General features: G+C 40.8%; 1 pseudogene; it reads left to right on the forward strand.

Annotated features, from left to right (window-relative positions):
* Positions 1-421: 421 nt before the first annotated feature.
* LOC138852211 (aldehyde dehydrogenase, cytosolic 1-like) lies at positions 422-1090 on the forward strand (annotated as a pseudogene).
* Positions 1091-5866: the final 4776 nt, after the last annotated feature.

Here is a 5866-nt window from a genome sequence, read left to right on the forward strand (position 1 = left end):
GATAAAGTGTATCAGTTGCCAAGTAGGCTGCCGTGGACTTCACTAGTGTCTTGCAGTCACACAATGATGCTGTGTAATTTAGTCCGTCTCGCATAAGAGCTAATTTTACCCTCGACTACAACCTACTCGGCGCCTGCTATTCATCAGCTCAGAACAAAACCTAATCTTGAAAATGCAGTGAAATCTGCTCGTTCATCAAGCTTTTGACCTTAACTCTGAATGGCAGTTCATAAACAAATGCGATCTTATGCGCCCTACAATGGTTGGCAAATCTAGCAGTGTGATAGTGTTTACATAGATGCTCTCAAGACCCTTGATAATAGAAAACCTTCAACTCTCTCATGGTAGATGCTGAACTTAATAGAAAAATCTTCGCTTCTCTGTATACCAACTGATGTTTGTGGTCAGAGTTTCCCGGTAACTTCTCACTTCCTTTGCTTGCTTGGAAGTTTGCGCTATAGGCAACACCGTTGTCATGAAATTAACTGAATCAACTCCCCTGACTGGCTTGCGGCTAAAGTTGATAGCAGAGGCTGGATTTCCATCAGGTGTAGTAAATGAAATTCCTGGAAATGGTTTAAGCACTGGAACAGCCATTACTTCACACATAAATGTATGTTGATAAGTTTTCATTCACTAGGTCAACAGAGATTGGACTCATGATTCAGCAAGATACAGGAGCGAAAAACTTTGAAGTATCACACAGGAATTTACAGAAAAGAGTCCGAACATTATTTAAAAACATACCAATTTGCATTATATTCTTGAACAGTCTAATTTTAGACATTTTTTAATCAGGGTCAATGACACTGTTCTGGAACAAGGATTTTCTTGAGGCTGCTATGAATGAAGACTCTGTGCTGAGCTTAACAAGATTTGATGTGTTGGTGATCCATATGAACTGAAGACCTAACGAGGACCAGAAGTAGACGGGAAGCAAGTGAGCAAAAGTTTACAGAATATCGAAGCAATCTAAAGAGTGATATTGGGTACTGGTGGTAATTATGTGAGCGATAAGTGAAACTTTATTGAACCAACAGATTTTGCTGATGTGCAAGACAATATATGAATTGTTAAAGAGGAAATTTAAGGAAATGTCCAGCAGATCTAGATATTTAGTTAAGTTAATGATGTGGTGCAAACTCGAAAGAATATGGTCAAGCATCAGCATTATTTACAAAGGATATGGGCAGAACCAACCTGTTTGCTCAGGGTATATATGCCTTACAACGTCTGGATTATTTTATATAATATACCGAATGATTAGACTTCTTTTAGAGACTATAAAATATCTGGAGAAGAAAGTGCATGTCTCACATAACTATTTTACAGTCAAAACCATCATGACTAAAAATTGCTTGTTTCAGAAGCTCTCAGGATTATTCTTGGCTGTCCCAGATCTACAAAAGTTCTTAACATGAGGAAGGAACTTGGTTTTTCTAGTATCAGTGATAGGATTATTGAGATTAACACTGTACTCGGTATTAGAATGTTGAGAAACGAACCAGACACTGTCACAATGAATCTTACCAAGTGTCTAGAGGTAAATACACACAGATCTAAATGGATTGTGAAAACGTGCAATTGCATTAAGTTTTATAACCTGCATGAACTGTATCACTGTAGGCAACAAGAGCATTTCACCCCTCCATGGAAGATGTGTTCATTTAATATCAAATACCTGCAAGCCCCTCCCAAGAAGCTCATTGCTAGTAATCCCTTCCTTAAATCTCTTGTTAGAGCAACTGCTCAAGAAGAAATTTCTCACCTAGCTGGAAGTAATAAGTTATCACAAGTTATATACACTGATGGATCTAAACAGGAGTCTTCTGGCAGGGCTGCATCTGCTCTTGTTGCCACCTCCCTTGTTAAAAACGATAATAAATTTGTTGAGTTAGGCATAAGAATTAACAACTGGGCGTCTACATTGCAAACTGAATTGTTTGCAATCCTAATGGCGCTAAAGCTAACCTATGACACTGAGCTTGACTCTATCATCATTACTGATTCTATGTCATCATTGAAGGCTCTTGACTCATATAATGACTCCAACAACATGCTCATTGGAGAAGCCAAGTATAGATACTCAAAAATTAGGGACAAAGGAATTAATGTACAATTGCTATGGATCCCATCACACATTGGATTACTCCTTCATGATAAAGTTGATATGTTAGCTAAGAAGAGTACCCAGAAGGAGAATGTAGAATATAACTTTGGTATAACTGTGTCTAGCATTAGGAATAATATTAGGAGAGAAGTAAATAATGAAAATGATTGTTATGGGAATGCAGTTAGAAGCCTGAGTAGATCTATAACCCACAATGATAACATGTAGATAAATATGTTTATGGAGCAACGTGCAATGTGAACAGACTCACTGATGTTGTAGTGGCCAGGCTTAGGTTTGGTTACAAGTACTTCTGACAGTTTGGGAGACACACAGATGATGATCAAACTAAATGTAAATTATGTGATCAGGCATATGGTCACTCTCTTGAACACTATGTGCTTAATTGTCCACTTATTGAGGAATACAGAGACAGACAGTATAATAACCTATGTGACATGTCAAGATATCTTATTAATGAAAATAAGATACCAGATATACTAAGCAAATTTCCTAAATTTGCTTGTAACAGATAAGTGAACTATAGATATGTAGATATAAATCCATATGTATTCCTGTTAACCCTTTGGGGCCTAGTTCCTAGGCCTTTTGTGTATCCACATGCTCTCGCGCTACCGTCCACAGGATGGATATGGGGTGCACAATAAACTAGCCACTTCGGTGGCAAAATCTACCATACGTCAGACAATGTCCTAAAAACTACCAAAGAGGAGAGTCCCTACAAAGATCCCTACATATTTACCTACTACTATTCTATTTACCTACCCTGTTTTACACAGAGACTTGTTAACATATCCTTAGTATTATAACAGTAACTATATTCCTAGATATGCATAAAAGCCTGAATGTCTGTTGTCATTTAGGAATGACTTAGGTTATCCTGGACAACTCAAACATGCTGTTATGTATAACAGTAGCCATCACTTATATATTGATGTGTGACAGTTGCAGTTACCTAAACCTGTTCATTTCGGGATATGCTTAAAAGCCTGAATGTCTCCTATAACTCAGGTCTCAGATATAATATGTTACTCTTTAACTTACACAATTGCTGCTAGGAAACGAACGTATGTTGCTATGTATACTGCAATCATGTCAATGTTTCAAATGTTGTAATCACTAAAACTTGTGAAATCATTCTCGTAGCTACAAGGTATGGAATTCTATGAGATTAGACTCCTTAAAGATATCCTTCCAAGTAAACCTAAGTGATTTAGATACGTAGACGATGGTCTTTCTCTTTCGCCTAGAGCTCACGATATTGATGAGTTTCTTCCTACACTCAGTGGTGCTGTATCCTCAATTAAATACACAACAGAATGAGAAGTAGGAAACAAATGGTCTTTCCTAGATCTTCTAATCAACCCCGTTGAAAGAAAATTTAAATTTACAGTGTACAGGAAGTCAACTAATGTGTTATTCCAATCATAAGTCTGTGGCTAAAAGGAGTGTCTTTCTTACAATTTTGAGAGATTTTGCGTATCTGTAGCCCGGAATATTTTGATGATGAAATTTAGATGTTCAACACAGCCACTAAACTGAGATATCCTAGGAATTTTCTTGATGTGTTACTGACACACAGGAAGACTTTCTACAGGACTGAACCTAGGGAAGTACCTTCCAGGAAAAATATACTGCTTTTACCACACAATGACAATCTGGGCAGCCTGCGTGATGCACTGAAAAAACTCAATATAAAAATTGTCTTCAGTAACAGGGGAACAGTGAAGCAGAAGTTGATTAAGATGCACAATTCAACATTATTAGTGGTGTTTAAAAGGTCCCATGCACACTATCTTCTCTTCGGTACGTCGGGCAGATAGGTAAACCACTCACTAGCAATCAGAGAAAACCAACATGAGTACTCGATTAGGAAGGCTCACGAGTCGAATACAATCTTTTACCACTTAAGTACTTGTAATCAACCGCCGGAGCGGGCAGCAGCTCAGGTCATTGTTCACAATAGTTCCATCACGAAAATAAACATAACTGAACATGATATGAATCTCTTGTAAAATTCTGCTCATGGATTCTACAAACTCAGTTGCTATTCAGTAGAGACAACTGGACACAAGTTTGCCTGGAGTTTACCTGGAGAGAGTTCCGGGGGTCAACGCCCCCGCGGCCCGGTCTGTGACCAGGCCTCCTGGTGGATCAGAGCCTGATCAACCAGGCTGTTGCTGCTGGCTGCACGCAAACCAACGTACGAGCCACAGCCCGGCTGATCAGGAACTGACTTTAGGTGCTTGTCCAGTGCCAGCTTGAAGACTGCCAGGGGTCTGTTGGTAATCCCCCTTATGTGTGCTGGGAGGCAGCTGAACAGTCTCGGGGCCCTGACACTTATTGTATGGTCTCTTAACGTGCTAGTGACACCCCTGCTTTTCATTGGGGGGATGGTGCATCGTCTGCCAAGTCTTTTGCTTTCGTAGTGAGTGATTTTCGTGTGCAAGTTCGGTACTAGTCCCTCTAGGATTTTCCAGGTGTATATAATCATGTATCTCTCCCTCCTGCGTTCCAGGGAATACAGGTTTAGGAACCTCAAGCACTCCCAGTAATTGAGGTGTTTTATCTCCGTTATGCGGGCCGTGACACATGCTTAAGTAAGGATTCTCTACAAAATCCCTGAATTGCTCGTAATGTAACAGGTCTTCGTGAGGACTTGGCAGCTTTAGACATTCGCTTCTACACCTGTTCTGCACGTTTCGCTGACCGAAGATCTTGTCTGTCTGTGTTACCGTACATGGGGAATTCCGGAAGGTCTAGCATCCTCGTGAGCGGGTGTACTCACCTATTTGTACTCACCTATTTGTGGTTGCAGGGGTCGAGTCTTAGCTCCTGGCCCCGCCTCTTCACCGGTTGCTACTGGGCCCTCTCCCCGCTCCATGAGCTTTATCAAACCTCGTCTTAAAACTTTGTATGGTTCCTGCCTCCACTACGTCATTTTCTAGGCTATTCCACTGCCTTACAACTCTATGACTGAAGAAATACTTCCTACTATCTCTCTGACTCATTTGTGTCTTCAACTTCCAATTGTGGCCTCTTGTTTCTGTGTCCCCTCCCTGGAACATCCTGTCTTTGTCCACCTTGTCTATTCCACGCAGTATTTTATATGTCGTTATCATGTCTCCCCTGACCCTCCTGTCCTCCAGTGTCGTCAGGCCGATTTCCCTTAATCTTTCTTCATAGGACATTCCCCTTAGCTCTGGAACTAACCTTGTCGCAAACCTTTGTACTTTCTCTAGTTTCTTGACGTGCTTTATCAAGTGCGGGTTCCAAACAGGTGCTGCATACTCCAGTATGGGCCTGACATACACGGTGTACAGTGTCTTGAATGATTCCTTACTAAGGTATCGGAATGCTGTTCTCAGGTTTGCCAGGCGCCCATATGCTGCAGCAGTTATCTGATTGATGTGTGCTTCCGGAGACATGCTCGGTGTTATACTCACCCCAAGATCTTTCTCCTTGAGTGATGTTTGCAGTCTTTGGCCACCTAGCCTATACTCTGTCTGTGGTCTTCTGTGCCCTTCCCCTATCTTCATGACTTTGCATTTGGCAGGATTAAATTCTAGAAGCCATTTGCTGGACCAGGTGTGAGAGAATACCCCTGTTGACTCTTAATTTCTCTGGTTCTGTTTTGAGGGTAGACTGTTAGGAACAAGAAGTGACAAACCTATTCATATACAGCTGCATATGAATACGGTCACACAAGTTAATGGGTACAACTGCCATACATAT

The sequence above is a fragment of the Cherax quadricarinatus genome, unplaced genomic scaffold, assembly GCF_038502225.1.
Source record: "Cherax quadricarinatus isolate ZL_2023a unplaced genomic scaffold, ASM3850222v1 Contig5100, whole genome shotgun sequence".
NCBI lineage: Eukaryota > Metazoa > Arthropoda > Malacostraca > Decapoda > Parastacidae > Cherax > Cherax quadricarinatus.